Source organism: Nicotiana tabacum, chromosome 3 (genome assembly GCF_000715075.1).
Source record: "Nicotiana tabacum cultivar K326 chromosome 3, ASM71507v2, whole genome shotgun sequence".
Classification (NCBI taxonomy): domain Eukaryota; kingdom Viridiplantae; phylum Streptophyta; class Magnoliopsida; order Solanales; family Solanaceae; genus Nicotiana; species Nicotiana tabacum.
The window spans coordinates 52,721,536-52,740,070 of NC_134082.1; positions in this window are offsets into that span (position 1 = coordinate 52,721,536).

Here is an 18,535-nt window from a genome sequence, read left to right on the forward strand (position 1 = left end):
TAACGTTCAGGGGTCGTTGGTGTTTTCTCCGGCGAGCTGGGTTGTTCCTGGGGTCGGGTTCGTTCCCTGCGCAGCTTCTGCGTATTTTCTTTCCCAGCCTTTTTTCGTTATTATCATGCGCAGCTTTGCTGCTTTTCGTTCCAGCACTCCTCCGTTATTTTTTGTTTTTTCTTTTATTTATATAGTCTAGGTTTAGGTAGGGTTTTAGGTTAAGGGGTATGGGCCTAGGAATTATAAGCTTGGCAATTATGGGCTAAGTCCAAAATTAGGCCTAAAGATAGGTTGCTCGAGCCCAATCTCTATTCTTTCGCTGCGAACGAGATTAAAAATGCGGGCCCATTTCTTAATTATTCCTACTATTCCAATAATTATTAAAATAAAACTAACCATTAAAACAAATCTATTTTTGGTATTTTCAAATATCATATTAAAATAAAAATACGATATTATTGTTGTATGCTTTTTTTTAAGATTTTTTTAAAATTAAAAATGACTACAAAACATTAATGAACCTATTTTTTGTGATTTTTTGTTATTTTGTAATAAAATAAAGTAAAAGAGCCAAAATTACTTAAAATATTTATATTATGCCTAAATTAAATATTTACACGCTAAAATATGAAAAATCTTGGGGAGGGTCAAAAATCACATGTCTACACTCTCATCTTTGTTATGTTTTCTAAACAACCCTAGTCTATTACCTTCGATTTGATGGGGTAGCCCTATTTGGATGACTGTATAAATGACAGTACTTTTTCTTTATGCTTTCTTTTTACCTTTGGTTTGTACATAATTTTATCATTTTATTGCTCTTTTCGTACTTTTTACTTTTGGTCTATATATAAAGTTACGTTTTAATGTACATATTCATTCTCCCTTATGTATATTCGACTAATTCCCCTCTTGTATATATTCATTTTACTTTCCGCATTTTTCCTTTCATAGCTTCTTATTTTATGTTCGTAGCTTCTTGTTTTGAGTTTTTGCAGTAAGCCTTTAGTTTTCTTAATGCCATGATTCTTTTCAAAGGTGGAATTTGTGTGAACCGGGTGTCTCTTCCCGATGATGGATCCCATGACAACCTTCTTAAGGGTTTGAGTCTGGTTTCTTTTTGCTTTTAGTGTAAAGAGTAGCTAGTTGGTAAGGATGCCTCAAGCAAAGCTTCATTGGGCCTAACACATTTGCCTTTGATCCTATGGTCAAAATAAATTGTTGTGTATAGGATGGTTAAAGTGGTGACTTTGAGACTCTTGTGTTGGCCGATAATCATCAAGTGATTTTTTGGGACCATTGTGTTGCTAAAATCATCAAAAGGGTCTTTTTAGAACGGGTAAAGGCTTGTATCATGGTCTTTGAAAGAAAAAGGGCTATGGCTCAAATGGGTTGACTAGGGATATTATCATTGGTAGGCGATGGATTTTTTCAAGATACTATTAGGATCAAGGAGAGCCTATAATCACTTCTCAAGTCAAACTACACTTAGGATTTCGCTTAGACAAACATTCAGGGCAAGTTCTAGACTCAATGACACGGGACTTGGACTTGCAAATCAAATTCTCACCACACAAGCTATATGATTGCTAAAGAGACAAAGTCGGGGGCCCACAACAACCTTAGCTAAGATTTGAGTAATGCAAATGGTCCTGAAAAACCACTTGATGATTATTAGTCAACACAAGAGTCTCAAGGTCACAAATGTCACCATCCTATACACACCAATTTGTTCTTGACCATAAGATCAAAGGCAAATGTGTTAGGCCCAAGTGAAGCTTTTCTTGATGCACTATTACTCACTAGCTACTATTTACACAAAAACGAAAAGAAAACAAACTCAAACCCTTAAGAAGGTTGTCATGCCATCCATCATCGGGAAGAGCCACCCGGTTCACACAAACTCCACCTTTGGAAAGAACCATGTAATTAAGAAAACCAAAGGCTTATTGAACGCAAAACTCATAATAAGAAGTTACGAACTAAAAAAGAAGCTATGAAAGAAAATACGAAGGGTAAACTAAATATGTATAAAAGGGGACTTAAATGAAAATACATAAGAGGAAATGAATATATACATAAAAAGTAACTTTTTATACAAACCAAGGTTGCAAAATACGAAAAGCGAAATAAACTAGTAAAATTATGTACATACCAAAAGTGAAAAAGCATAACAAAAAGGAAAATAGTATCATAATTACAGTCCAATATCATCAAAATAGAACTACCCCTTCAAATGAAAACTAGCATTATCCTCAATGCTAACTAGCCAAAAATAAACTCAAGAAAAAGATAGAGAGGAATGAAAACTCCCTATTGGTCCTTCATCTACATGGAATCATGAGCCTGGGCCCCTGGGTCCTATGGCTACTCGAAAACCTGTGACTGGATCCCTGTAACCTGTGCCTACTCTGGGACCTGAGGATGCTCTGAGACCTGAGGCTGCTATGAGATCTGAGGCTGGCTAGAGGAACCTCCCTGCGGGTCCTCCAACTCAATCACTACATCATCTGTTTGGGGGATCACTCTCCTCCTCTTTGGTGCCCTCTCCGACTCCGGTTCAGTCTGAGCTGCTGGAGGTTGGTAATGCAATAGTATCTCCAATGGTAGATGATCAAAAGCCTTCATCTTCTCCGCTTTTACCCTCAACTCCTAAACAGACTCCTTTGAGGCCCGAGTGTGCTTCAGCTTCTTTGTCTTCTTGGTCAGCTCTTTTAGTGATTTTCCATGAGCATCTATAGCCTCCATAATCAACTTTTGGTTCTCCAGGAACTTCTTCTGGTTGTCTAGAAGCTCCTTGAGAGCCTCATCCACTAAAGCTGGAACCTGTGGCTCTGGGGGTACGGACTAGGCTGCCACCGAGCTAGAAAGCACAGACAACTTAGAAGTAGTTGTCTATATCCAGTTGTTGATACTGGCAAGTATTTGGCTCAAACGGTGGGCAGTCAATGGGTAGGCTGAGGATGAGGGTATATCTGGAGCAGTTGAAGTAGAGGGTCCTGAGGTAATATCTAGTGTGGCTGTGAGAGGCTGAGAAGAAGGGACTGCTACTAATGGCTCTTCAGACTGGCTAGTAGAAGTAGTGGCTTTGCCTTTAGGATCTTTGGCTTTGGGGTTGTCATCAGCCTTGAGGTTGTACCATGCAAAGGGCTTCTTTGGTTTCACCTTCACGTAAAACTTCCTTTTCTCCACATCCTAGTCCCCAAAATACATTGTAAGGAAATTTGGGAAGGGGTATGATCTATCACCTTTATTGACCACCCTAGTGATCACTCGAGACATAACATTCTTGATATTGATCGGGAACCCCTCCATAATAGAAGCCACCAATATCACCTAGGAGACCGGCATAGAGTTCTCATGGGTAGTGGGGTCCAGCCTGCTACATACAATAGTCTCCCACCCCTTCGCCTCGAAATTTAAAGTCTTCCTCAAAATGTGAACTCCTGATGTCAACCATGTTGGGGTGGTACCCGGGAGTGCCAAATATTCTGCTAACCATGGATGGGCTCCCTCATCCAATGCCACATTTTCTAAGTATAATGATTCATCTTCCTCAGGAAAGCTCAGGTAGTCATTAATTGTCTTCCCATCGAACTTCACTATCAAATTCCACACCTTAGTCACATTAGTGACCTTTTTTATGTGGGCGGCATTTGCGTAAAACCCCTTGACTAAGTGCTCGTTTGCATCCCAGACTTTGCTTGTAAAATACTCCCAGTTTGGTCTCTCTCTGAATTACCTCTTCACATTAGGGTTGGGAGGCAGAAGGTCCATCTCAATGAATTTTCGCTCAAGAATCAATTTCCTCTGGGGCCACCACTCTCAGAACTTGTGGTACGCAATCTCACTAACAAATCTCTTTCACCAATCCTCCGGATTTCTAGTTCTTTCCACACCCCCTGTTTGGGGTTCTTCCCCTTATTCTTCATCAATGGGATCCTCCCCGGCTGTTGAAGCTGTGGGTGAAGTAGATGTTGCACTATTACTGTTCTCTGCTGAGCACTCAGATGACTCAGAAGAAACTTGAACTAAAGCTTGAGCAGTAGGAGAGGTCAGAGGTGTGGGCACATCTCTCAATCTAAACCTCTCCGGCCAGTCAGGAACATACTCCGACACTGAATCAGATTCAGATGCCTCTCGGGAGGGCAAATACTCACTTCCCTCTGAATGGGAAGCAGCTCTATCTGCAACCTTGATTTGTTTTCTTGTATCTCCAATTGCTTTCCGAACTTGTGGGGTCAATTTTATCATTCCTTGTTCCCTATCTCGGGAGGACTCTCCTTTCCTTTCTGTTTGTCACCACCTCTTCTTGATTTAACCATTGTCTGCAAGGAGAATTCAGTTGATGTTTGTTAGTATCAATACCAGAAGAAATAATGATGAGTATGATTGAAAATAGTTGACCGCATTCTACATAAAATAGATTGCGGCCGCAAAGGTACCACCGCGGACCGCAGTGTGGTGGGGTTCAGACTACCCACCCTCTGATTCAGGTCACCGCGGACCGCGAAAATTGATGTGTGGCAGTGGTAAAGCACCGCCGACCACGGTTATCAAGGTATTAAAATCTCTCAAAAGATAGTTGACTGCGGACCGCGGACCGCAACTGTCAAATTTTTAGGCTCAACACCTAGGGTTTCAAATTTTCGTGCATGTTAGCATTAATCATCATATTATCAACTCACTAGGTAGTTAATCACCATTTCTAACTAATTAAAACCTAACCTAATTAACATTCTAGAACCCTAAGTTAAAAATTGAAAGAAAAAGGTAAAAGAAAAAGAAGAAGTAAGCACTATCAAATTAAAAGAAAATAAAATAAAATTAATGACTAAGGATAGATTTGAAGTACTAGAAGTGAGATGCAATACAGATAAAGCTCAGTTCTTGTGTTGTGCAAATCAATGGGTGAGTGAACAATAATCAATATTGTGTGAGAGTACAAAGAGTGAAAAGTGTAAAAGGGGGGCCTAAGGTCCTATTTATAGAAAAAGACCTGGGACCCACACTACTTACCCACTGCAGACCACAAAAAATCTAATGCGGACCACGGTTATTAAACCCAGAAGGGCCCTGGCATGGACTTCACCGTGAACCGCAGAGAATGCACTGCGACTGTGGTAAGGCACCATGGACCGTGAAAAATGCGTTGTGGTTGCAGTTGAAACTTCAGAGAACTAACACTTTTGCAAATTTATCACTACGGACCGCAATCAAATTTTGCCCCCGCGAAAAGGCCATTGCGGCAGCGAAAAATACAATGCGGCAGCGGTCCAAACTTTAGAGAGTGCAACATTTTTCCATTTTGGTCCTGCACTGCAAACACCTCTACACACATCTCACAACCAGTTAGTCCAAAAGAAAATCCTACACTAAGAAGAAAATCAAAGAAAACAAATAGAAAGACACATGGGTTGCCTACCAAGAAACGACTGATTTAACGTCGTCGCACGACGCAGGTTACCATTAAATCACTTTAGATAGATCATTGTCACCACTTGGCTATCATCAATCTTGTCAAGATATTGCTTGACTCTGTGCCCATTAACTCTAAAGATTTCTCCATTTTTGTTTTTCAAGTCAAGTGCACCAAACAGAGTCACAAGCACCACTTCAAAAGGTCCACTCCATTTCGACTTAAGCTTTTTCGGAAACAGATGCAACCGAGAATTGAACAAGAGAACCAAATCACCCACATTGAACTCCTTGCCATGAGCATACTTGTCATGAAGGTACTTTATCTTGTCCTTGTACAAGGATGAACTGGAGTAGGCATGAAATCGGAATTCATCAAGTTCATTAAGCTGCTCCACACAAAGTTTTGCTGCCACATCCCATTCAAGATTTAGCTTCCTTAAATCCCACATGGCCTTGTGCTCTAACTCGACCGATAGATGGCAAGCTTTCCCAAACACCAACCAGTACGGCTACGTACCAATCAGAGTCTTGTAAGCACTTCTATAAGCCCATAGAGAATCATCCAATTTCTTTGATCAATCAGTCCTATTTGCATTGATCGTCTTTGACAATATACTCTTGATATCCCTGTTTGAGACTTCAACTTGGCCACTTGCCTGAGGATGATAAGGGGTAGAACTTTGTGATTGACACCGTACTTTGCAAGCAAAGTGTCAAAAGCTCTATTGCAAAAATGAGACCCCCCATCACTTATGATTGCTCGAGGAGTGCCAAACCTAGTAAAAATACTCTTCTTGAGAAACGCAACAACACTTCGGGCCTCATTATTGGGTAAAGCCATGGCCTCAACCCACTTTGAAACATAGTCAACTGCCACTAGAATGTATGTATTGCCACATGAACTAACAAACGGGCCCATGAAATCAATGCCCTACACATCAAATATATCAACTTCGAGGATAGTGGTGAGAGGAATCTCATCTTTCTTTGAAATTCACCGGCTCTTTGACACTCGTCGCATCTCTTCACAAGTTCATTTGCATCCTTATACAATGTTGGCCAATAAAAACCACAACTAAGAACCTTTGAAATTGTCCTCGCCCCACTATGATGACCATCGTAGGGAGAGGAATGACAAGCCTCTAGAATACTCAATTGCTCCTCCTCCGGGACACATCTTCAGATCATACCATCAGTGCATATCTTGAACAAGTAAGGCTCATCCCAATTGTAGTCCAAACTATCCCGTTTAAGCTTCTTCCTTTGGTTAGAAGAGAGCTCACACGGTACAATACCAGTCACAAGGAAGTTGGCAACATCCGCAAACCATGTCATGTTGTTCACCAATACGGAGATGAGCTGCTCATCAGGGAAAGAATCATTAATTTCAAGGCCATCACGGGGCCCCCCTCCTCCTCCAAGCGTGACAAGTGGTCCGCCATTTGGTTTTCACACCCTTTCCGGCCCACAAACTCCAAATCAAACTCTTGAAGCAACAAGACCCATCTCATTAACCGAGCTTTGGAATCCTTCTTCGTCATCAAGTATCAGAGTGTAGCATGGTCGATATGAACTATCACCTTGGCATCCATGAGATAAGGACTAAATTTTTCCATTGCGAACAAAATAGCCAACAACTCTTTTTCCTTCACCGTGTAATTCACTTTAGCATCATTCATTGTTTTTCTTGCATAATACACCGGGTGAAACATTTTATTTACTCTTTGACCCAAGACCCCCCCAACCGCAACATCACTCGCGTCACATATGAGCTCAAAATGTAAGCTCCAATTGGGTGCGGTAATAATAGGAGTGGTGGTCAACTTGAACTTGAGGAGTTCAAAAGCTTTCATACACTCTTCATTGAATATGAACTTGACATCTTTTTCCAATAACTTGCATAATGAATTCACTACCTTAGAAAGGTCTTTAATGAATCTTCGGTAGAAACCCGCATGACCTAGAAAACTTCTAACCCCCTTGACTGAGGTAGGAGGAGGAATCTTTGAGATCACTTCAATTTTAGCCTTGTCTACCTCTATTCCATGCTTTGAGATATTATGGCCAAGGACAATGCCCTTCTCGACCATAAAGTGATATTTCTCCCAATTAAGCACAAGATTGGTTTCTTCACACCGGGCCAACACCCTGTCAAGATTCTTCAAACATTCATCAAATGAGTCACCCACAATGCTGAAGTCATCCATGAACACCTCCAAAATGTCCTCCACCATGTCGGTAAATATGGCCATCATACATCGATGGAATGTAGCTGGTGCATTACACAACCCAAATGGCATCCTAGAAAAGGCAAAGGTATCATACGGACATGTGAAAGTGGTTTTCTTCTAATATTTAGGTGAAATCAAAATTTGGTTGTACCTAGAATACCCATCTAGGAAACAGTAGAAGGCATGCCCAGCAAGTCTATCTAGCATCTGGTTAAGAAAAGGCAATGGAAAGTGATCCCTGCGGGTCACTTTATTCAACTTGTGGTAGTCCATGCACACCATCCACCCAGTAACAGTCCTGGTAGGAATCAACTCATTTTGCGCACTGGTAACTACGGTCATACCACCCTTCTTTGGCACATATTGCACCGGCGAAGTCCAAGAACTATCAGAGATGGGGTACACAACCCTGATATCCAACCATTTGATCACCTCCTTTTTCACAACCTCTTGCATCGCCTCGTTCGACCTCCTTTGATGTTCCACGGAGGGCTTTGCATCATCTTTGAGAATAATCTTGTGCATGCAAAAGGTGTCATCTACCTGCTTGTTAGTAAGACAAGAGGAAAAAATAACTGGCAAAGTTGAACTAAGGCCTAAGAATTCATACTTGAGGTGTGGAGGCAACGACTTCAGCTCCAACATGGGAGGTTCCTCGATTGAGGGCTTTGTTGGTGGAGTCTTCCTATTCTCAAGATCCAAAGAGAGCTTCCGAGGCTCATAAGAGTAAGAGTCCATTCCATGTAAAGCACTGACACACTCCACCCGGCCTTCATCCTCATTTACATCAAAATTCAACAATACCGCCTTTAGAGGGTCCTCCACATTGATCATTGCACTAGTATTATCAACTATCACTGCCGTGACATGATCCACGAAAGAGCACACTTTAGTACTATTGGGCTGCTTCATTGACTTGCACACATGAAAGACTACTTTTTCATCACCCACCCAGAAGGTGAGTTCTCCTGCTTCACATCAACTAAGGCCTTCCCAGTTGCAAGGAAAGGTCTTCCCAATATGATCGGAACCTCATAATCTACCTCACAATCCAAGATCACAACATCAACGTGAAAAATGAACTTGTCCACCTGAACAAGAACATCATCTACAATACCAAGCGGCTTCTTCATAGTTCTATCCGCCATTTGCAACCTCATTGAAGTAGTCCTCGGTTTCCCAATACCCAAAATCTTGAAAACAAAGTAAGGCATCAAGTTGATACTTGCCCCCAAATCACATAGAGCTTTTTCAAAGTTTGCACTCCCAATGGTGCAAGGAATGGTGAAAGCGCTGGGATCTTCTAGCTTCGGAGCCATCGAGTGCACTATTGCACTAACTTGGTAGGTCATCTTGATGGTCTCACAATCCATGGATCTTTTCTTTGTCACCAAGTCTTTCATGAACTTGGCGTACCCCGACATTTGTTCTAGAGCCTCAACCAAAGGCACATTAATTGATAAGCTCTTCATCATGTCAATAAATTTCTTAAACTGGTTCTTATTTTTCTACTTCACGAGCCTTTGAGGATAAGGTGGAGGTAGCCTTCGCAAAGGAAGCCTTGGCTTTAGGCATAACCGTTTCTGGCATGTCTATTACGTGTTCCCTAGACTGGTTCATGTCATTCTGAGTTTTCACCTCGTTATCTTAGATATCAATCCTTACTTCCTCATTCAAGTTCTCATAAGTCACATTCTCAACCATAAAAGGGATAGTATCCTCTTGCAACTCAACTTCATCACTCAAAATTTCTTTTTATTTGGAGGCATTCATATCACCGCCTCGTCCACTTTTTGTGGTTACCGCTATTACATGCCTGACATTGTTCTCACCCTTTGGGTTGACTACCGTATCACTAGGTAGAGCCCCCTTAGGGTGAGTATTCAAGGATTGTGAGATATGGCCTAATTGAACCTCCAAGTTTCTGACTGAAGTATTATGGGATGCCAACTGGGCATCAGAGTCAATATTCTTTTTCATCATCTGTTCAAACATCATTTCGATTCTCCCCATTTCATTATTGGATGAACTAGCACCTTAGGATGGAAATGGGGGTGGATTGTTCGGTTATTGATACATCGGGGGACTTTGAAAGCCTTGCCCCTGATTTCCTTGATTGCCATTGTTCCAACTACCCTGATTGTTGTTTCCACCCTAGTTGTTGTTGTTGCTACTCCAATTACCCTAATTGTTCTGGTTGCCCCAATTTGAATTTTGGTTATTGTTCCCCAATTACTATTCCCTTGTTGTTGTTGATTTCCCAAATTGCCTTGGGATCTCCATTGTTGTTGTTGGTTAGAAGAATTGCCCCTTTGGCCCTGATAGTTGTTCACATATTGCACTTCTTCATTCTGCTAATCATACACATCATCTTGGAACCCACCACTATCTTGGTCATATTGATCCGAACTCCCTTGGTTCTGTTGACCTCTTTGTATTCTTTTGTTCACTAACATGTTGACACCCTCGATAGCATTTACTTGTCGTGGAGTTTGAACCTGTTGTAATAGTGCCTTTGCAAGCTAGTTTATTGTTATTGTCAGTTTTGCTATTGCCTGCCCATGATCATGGAGCTTTTTGTGCAAGTGAATGATCGTGGGGCTCACCCTGTGGCACATTTGCGATACTTTGCCAAGTGGAGGACGTGTCAACCATCTCATCCAATATTGCATTAGCCTCATCATACAATGTGTTCATGAAATTGCCCTCGGCGAGTTGGTTCACTATGCACTGATTTGTTGTGTTAATACCTCGGTAGAATGTCTGTTGTACCATTGCCTCAGTCATATCATTATTTGAGAATTCCTTTACCATAGTCCGGTATCTCTCCGATATCTCATGAAGTGGTTCATTGGGCTCCTATTTGAAAGCTAAGATTTCATCCCTCAAGTTTGCCATATGGCCCTGTGAGAAAAGCATTGCAATGAATTTATCCTCCAATTCTTCCCAAGTAGTGATGGAATTGTTGGGAAGCCTTTCAAGCCAGTCCAAAGCTTTCTCTCTAAGTGAAAAAGGGAATAATCTCAACCGAAGTGCATCCTCTGACACATTTGTTTGTTTTCTCCCTCAACAGGTATCCAAAAGCCCTTAAGATGTTTGTAAGCATTCTGATGGGGAGCACCTGTGAAATACTCTCATTGCTCCATCAAAGTCAACATGACATTTGTAATTTGGAAATTGCGCGCCCGGATCTGGGCAGGACAATTGCGCTATCATACCCTTGGTTTGGAAGCTCCCGAGGAGCTACTCTTGGAGGTGGAGGGGGAGGGTTTGGAACACTATCATTGGCCTGACGGCCTCTCCTTTGTCCTTGAGGTACTAGAGGCACCTCATCTTCACCATTATCAACAACCTCCTCCCCTGGGATCACGTTTCCAAGAGGGTCATTGTTGTTGTTGGCTACCATTTTGTACCAAAATTGGCGACACACACAAGTTAGTATCACAGAAGGAAACAAAAACATGACACAAAACTATTTAGATAGATAGACAAAACTATTAGCTCCCCGACAATGGTGCCAAAAAGTGATCGGGTTCTACCCTACACCACTACAGAGTGGCGAGAGCAGTCGACGCAACTTTTACCCAAGAAGGTCGGGATCAAATCCATAGGGAGCTATAATAATGTTTAAAGTTGGATTTCTATCTAATCTAGCAGTGCGTATTGCTCTTACTTACAATTCCAATCATATTTGTTTGTTTGTTACTTCTAAGTTTATACTTATGATATGCGAAATTAAGCTAAGTAAAAATGCTTGTAAGGTTTTCTAAATGGTTAAAGAGGCACTAGGGAAGTGACTTTCCCATATGTGAATACTTGACGGGTTCTAAAGCTTAAGGCAAAGTTGCTATGATTGGGATCGCGATATAGCCAATGCACGAAATTACTCACTCTATACCTCTCGGTAGCCTGAGTGACTTTTCCCCAATTGACTTTCTCAATACCAATTCGGTGTCAAAATTGTGCAAGCAATATAGGCTCAAGTTGGGTATTACTATCTGTCGCGACCCCTTTATCTCGCGAAATTGGGTTTATGACAATTGGAGGGACAACTCATTCCTTTTGGGAACTGGGTTTGCATTTGAATAATTGACACATAATGATTTAAGGTGCATTAGGACACCAAAAGAGTTTGATTTTAATAACCAGAGATAGGGTAAGGGCTTGAAATTATTATAAGGGGAAGGTGTTAGGCACCCCTCAGAATTCACTAGTGTGGTTCTCGGCCAGACAATTATTGTGAATTTGGGTGCAATTAACATGTAGATGAATAAGGCTCAAATAAGAGGGGGTTTCACATAATGGTTTGAAAGTAAACAAAGTTGATTTAAAAAAAAAGAACTGAAATGCTAAAGAAATAAGAGGGGGGAGGGTCTTATGTTTATAAAAAATATGGATCACCCCACACAATGTCCGGTAATCACTACTCAATGAGGGGCTACGCGTGACATTATTGCGTGGTCATCATATACATATCTACATTTCCCACCCCGTTAAGGTATTTATAGTGCGTAATGGTCTCGATTACTTATTGCACGCTATTACCCGTCCCAATTCTATCAGTCCCGGAGGCACTTAGGACTACTAATCCTAAAAGGAGGGATATTAGGCTTATTTGTAGTTTCAAAGGTAAAAATTCTAAGGCGACATAGAAAAACACATATTGCATGTAAAAAGGGAAAACACATAAGCATATAGGCTCAATTATACCTCCTCAAACAAACACATAAAGTAGTATGCCTTACACATACTGCTTAGGTCTGATTCAAAAGCATTAAAGACCAGGTAGATGAGATTATTGAGGTAGTTTAGTTTATTGAATAACTTAGATAAGAAGTCCGAGTCAGGCCTGCCTACTGGTTGTAATAATTAATAGAAGCAGATTCAGTTTACAGATATTACCCTAAGGCTTGCCTAAGTGTTTAGACGGGGTCCTATAGGCATGATATCTACTGAATTCAGAAGGTGATGAGACAATGGGAACTTGAAATAAATTATTTGTGATCCTATAGGCATGCTTAGTAAACCTTGTTGAGCGAGGGAATTAGGTTATTAAAGAACATAATGTACAAAAAATGGACTAGTTACAGGTGCTGCAGGCGGTAGTATCTACTATTACTGATTTTATATCTAACACTGAGTGAAGCGAATCAGATTCATTTAAGAAACCCCCGTAGGCATGATTTCTATATGTCGCTGATTTTATACCCTTATAGACGTGGTATCTAAATGCAGAAACTTGTATTAAACCCTATAGACATAATATCTAAACGCAGAAACTTGTATTAAACCTTATAGACATAGTATATAAATGCAGAGACTTGTAATCAACCTTATAGACCTGGTATCTAAATGCAGAAACTTGTATTAAACCTTATAGACCTGGTATTTAAATGTAGTTTGAATTATGTAGAACTAAAAGTACCCTATAAGCAGGTTTTCTACATGAAGTTGAATATGCAGAATTAAAAGGTATCATATAGGCATGATTTCTATATGGAATTGAATATGCAGAAATATAACGGTCTATAGGCATGATTTCTATATGGAATTGAATTAAAACAACCCTATAGGCATGGTCTCTAGGTGAAGTTCGAATATGCAGGAGTTAGAACACCCTATAGGCATGTTTTCTATCCTTGCATGCATAGTTACCCAACCCTTTTTACTAGCCAGCCCCAAATGTTATAACAACTTATTATAAACTAGAGTAAATTACATCATAACAGAAAAAATACAAAGAAAGTACAACTAGAGGAGTCCTGATTCTTGACTTCCTCTCTGAGTTACGAGATAAACAACTCAAAGACTATTGATCCAAAGCCTTTATCCAATTTGAGTGTGTTAGAGTTCCCTAAGAGCCTCAGTGGGACTCCGGGCAGTGCTCACACCCGAATTGTATTACCAGAATAGGGACAAGTGCAGTGTGGAAGTGCCAGCCCTCAAGTGTCCAAGTTCAGAGGGAGCTCATGGGTCCCAAAGCAAGGCTCACAAGAGGGTAGCAGAAATTAAGTCTAGGAGAGAGTGCAAGTGAAGAAGCAGAATTCTGAGGGAATAAAGGAGAGGGAAACAACCACAAACAAGTTGATAGTTTCATACAAAAGGGGTTCAGGGGGGTTGGGAAGTTGCAAAGAGCCTATGTACTTAGGCATTAATTAATTCTGGGACAACAATAAGGAGTGCTATTATGCTTACAAAATCAACCAGAATACACAACACATAACGATAACATAGAGGCTATGATGCCAGGGGAATCTAGTCTGAGTCATAGATAGCAATACTTAATACTGCCATGCCTCAAACAAGCCATCAATATCAAACATATTGGGGTAGGGGATTAGGACACATAATAGATTCAAAACAGGTAGAAGGAAATTACAACATGCTAAAATAAGTACTGAATTGATCATAAGCAATAGGCAGACAAGAAGGCAAAAGTATTAAGTAAACATATTGTTGTTGATACTGAAATCATAATCAGAACATACTAGTTTAGAGAAAGAAAAATATAGTAAAAGCAGGTAGCATGACTTTGAAGACAAGCCACAATATAAGTAGTATAGTAAGAGAATGTTTTTGAATGTAAGTGATTTTAGAACTAAATGTTCGTGTCTTTGAAAGAAAAGAAGCAAAGGGTATTTATAGTTTTTGAAAATGAGTGAAAGAGAGGTAATAAATTACAAACATGGAAACAATCATGGTTCAGAATCAATTATACAAGTGATTGCCCTTAATTGAGGGGTCACTTTCTTAACGGGCAGTAACGGGTTCAAAACAAGGAAATCAATCAATTAAAAAAGTAGGCTGACAGCTTCCCTAAAAGAAGTAATAATGTAACAAGTAAGAAATTCGAGTCTAGGTATAGAGATACTTTAATTTTGGAAATGATTTAGTAAGGCAAAACATGAAAGAAATTAATTAACCTAATAGGTGAGTGAAATTAGAATCTCACAAAGGAAAAGTTTAAACTTAGTCACAAGTTTGAAAGTTAGTCAAAGAAGGAGACTCAACATATAAATAGGGTACATAAACATTATACATGCGAGGCTAAGCCTGTTGGCAAGAGGAAATAGCACACAATAATAGTACAAAGATTCAGTAGATAGCAACAGTCGAAGCGTGACAGTCCAGTAGGTTAAGTAGTGAAGAAAACATAGAATATCAATGTATGCGAAGGTATCATTGTAGCAGGTGAGGAAAACCCCTTTAAAAAATTAGGTTTTCAAGCATATTTAAGTTTTAGAGAAGGCAGAAACCCAATAATCAGAAGAATCACTAAAGGGAACAAAAGATTTCAAAAAGAACTTCAAATCGCGTCATGCACTTAAACGAATAGTCTGAGACCCAAAACCCTGGGACTTTCAACAATAGAAGAGTCTTAAAAAGAGAATAAACAAATAGGTCAAACAAAACTCAGGCAAACAAACATTCATCTAATAAACAGTTAATAGAAATCAGGGGTTTTAACATGCAAACTCAGGTAGAAGGATAATACCTGCAAACACAGCAAAACATAACAAAAAATCCAAAGAAAGGTTTTCGAAATAACTTTACAGAGCCTTAATCAGAAATATAAAGAGTTTTTAAAGCAGAGATTTAAAAGAAACTTCAAGAAAAGCGCTTAAAAGTTCAGAGCAAACATAGATTTGAAATAGATCTAAGAAAAATCGAGAGAACCTTAAAGGTTAGGGTTTCAGAAGAACCCCAAGTGGTGAGAAAGGCTTTAAAAATCATCGATCTAAGCAGGAGAGTCAAGAGTCAGACTCGAATAGCCATGATTGGCTAGAGAAAGATCAGAGACGACTGGAGAACAGCCATAAACTGAAATCGATCAAGGTCTGGACCAAATTCTTTCACGATCTGGCCTTGAAACCATAATAATCGGGCACGTACAGGCCAAAGGAAGTAGATACAGTCCTTTAATGTCTTTGGAAGCCATTGATTTTGGCGATTTTAGGGTGGCGGTTGAAGGCGGAGGCTAGGGTTTGAGAGGGGGTTGAGAGAGAAAGAGATTTGAGAGGCGGCTGGGGTTGTGAAATGGTTAGGGTTAGGTGGTAGGTCGAGATTAAAAAAGGAAAGAGTGTTTGGTGGCCGTTGATCATTTTAATCAACGACCTGGATTAATCGGGTAGGTGGGGTGGTTTAACAGGGTTGGGTTTGGGTCGGTTCAAACAGGGATTGGGTCAGGGTAATTGGGTTTAAAATTGGGTTCAATTGGGGTGCCAAATTAGGCTACAATTGAAATGAAAATGGGCTAACACTTAAATAGCCACTTCTCCCTATTTGATTTATAAAAAATACTAAATTAATTTCTGGAAATAATTTAAAGGTACTAAAATGATTAATAATAAATAATTATCAAATTAAAAATACTGGAGTTAATTTTATGGATATAAACGTAATTAAATCTAAATGGGCTAATATTGCAATTATATGCAATTTAGCTTTAAGAATACCAAACAAATTTGTAAAAATATGCAAAATTATATCAGCTATATTTTAGTATAAATATGATAGTCCAATAAATGAATCATAAAAAATGATAATTTTGGGAATAATTATTGGTTTTTTGTGTGTATAAAATAGGGCAATAAATTGATTTAAAAGTCTTTAAAAATTAAGGAAAAAATAATAAATCATTGGGACATACTTACATATGCATATACATGTTATTTTGAAAGTATTTTGCATATTAAAATATACAGGAAAAATTGGGTATCAACAGCTGCCCCTCTTTACCCGGGAAGGATGAAAGAGTTGTCGGGTAAAGATATGATGGCCAATTTTGACCGAATGAAATGGTTTGAGGAGACTTAGGCCGTGATCTGGTTTCTGAGCTACCTATATATCCCTGGTCCTACAGGAATCAGGCCATATGTAGTTCAGGATCCGTCGGCGGAGTATGCCGATGGAGGCTTTTCAAGAGCGGACACAATATTGAGGACGGGGTGAATGGTTAAAATGCTGCGGGAACTGGAGAGGGATCGCTCATGCCGAGATGGCCGTTGCTCGCCGGTTCACCTCCAAATAAGCAATAAAAACATATATGGTGCGTAATTTAAACATGATGCAAATTCCTGTCGGACCATGAATATTTGTCCTCGGACGGTTATAAGCATATAATAAAGGATTCGCAGGCCATGAAATGATGATCTCGGGCTATGAGAATGATGCCTCCAAACTATGATGCTTTTGAATAATGATATACAAAAGATTAAAAGGGGTCCTCAGGCCATGACATGGTGTTCTCGGGCTATGAAAATGGTGCCTCCGAACAATGACTCTTTTAGATAATTTGGCGATCTTTCAGCCCATGAGATGTAGTATTTGGCAATCTTTTAGCCTATGCAATGCAGAAGGTGGCGATCTTTCAGCCATGCAAATGTAAATGTGGCGATGTTTCAGCCATGCAAATGTAAATAAGCTGCCGATCTTTCAGCCATGCAAATGTAGAGGCGGCGATCTTTCAAGCATGCAATTGTAAATAAGGCGACGATCTTTCAGCCATGCAAATGCGTTATGGAGGTAGAGCTTAACTTCAGAAAGCAGAATGGTAGCCTTATGCAATCCAAGAATGGAGATGGAGGTAGGTCTCAACCTCGGAAGGCAGAATGGTAGCCTTATGCAATGCGAGAATGCAGATGGAGGTAGAGCTTAACCTCGAAAGGCAAAATGGTATCATTATGCAATGCAAGAATGCAGATGGAGACAGAATGGTAGCTTATGCAATGCAGAAATGTAAATAGAGACAGAGCTTAGTCTCGCAAGGCAGAATAGTAGCCCCATGCAATGCAAGAGTGTTGATGGAGGTAGAGCTTAACCTCGGAAGGCAGAACGGTAGCCTTATGCAATGAAAGAATGCAGATGGAGACATAGCTTAGTCTCGGAAGGCAGAATGGTAGCCTTATGCAATGCAGAAATGCAGATGGAGATAGAGCTTAGTCTCGGAAGGCAGAATGGTACCTTATGCAAAAAGTAAAAATAGAAAATAGTAATAAAGCTTTCTTAGCTGATAGCAAATTGCGATATTTTGACTGTTGGGGACATCGTGACATACAAAATGCTGGTAAGTGCAACAAATTTGAGGGTTGTATTCTTGAACAATATTCGTCTCGTGAGTGTATAGTATGTCTGATGCTTTCGTAATCCCAGTGCCTGCATTCAAATAAAAATCGTGAGTTTTGTAAAGGGGGAAGGTTAGTTCGTATCCCCGCTGGCTTTGCCTGACCTTCTTGGCTTTGATTCGGTAATACTATATATATCACTGGGTCAGCATTGCTAAACAAGGCAATTTTAGTAATAAACATGCATGATTTAGTAAAATCATAACATAAGTACATAATAAAAAATAGTTGCCTTTTTTTAGATGAATCGACGATTGTGACGTGGTTCGAGACATTGCAACCTTTCTTGCTATAGAATTTTGAGGGTCCTCCTCAAAATTCTGCCCCAGTTTGATGGGTTGACGTTTCTGACTACTGCTCGTGCGGTGATCGGCTGAATAGTATTATTGAATTGTGACCGAACACGTAAGGCTGCCTACGTATTCCATCTTAAACGGGAATCAGGTCAGGCGTAGTTCAATTTACATCATATAGGAAAGTATAAGATTACACATAGTAATGCTTGACTGCATTTGAATTGATCAGCTTTGGCCAGACTTCTTCGTCCATTTCTGCAAGTATGAGGGCTCCTTCTATCAAGACATGGTGAACCATGTATGGACCCTGCCAGTTGGGAGAGAAATTCCCTTTGGCTTCATCTTGATACGGGAAAATTTTCTTTAACACCAGCTGCCCCGGTGTGAACTGTTTCGGCTTGACTCTTTTGTTGAAGGCTCTGGACATCTTGTTCTGATAAAGCTGACCGTGGAAAACTGCATTCATTCTCTT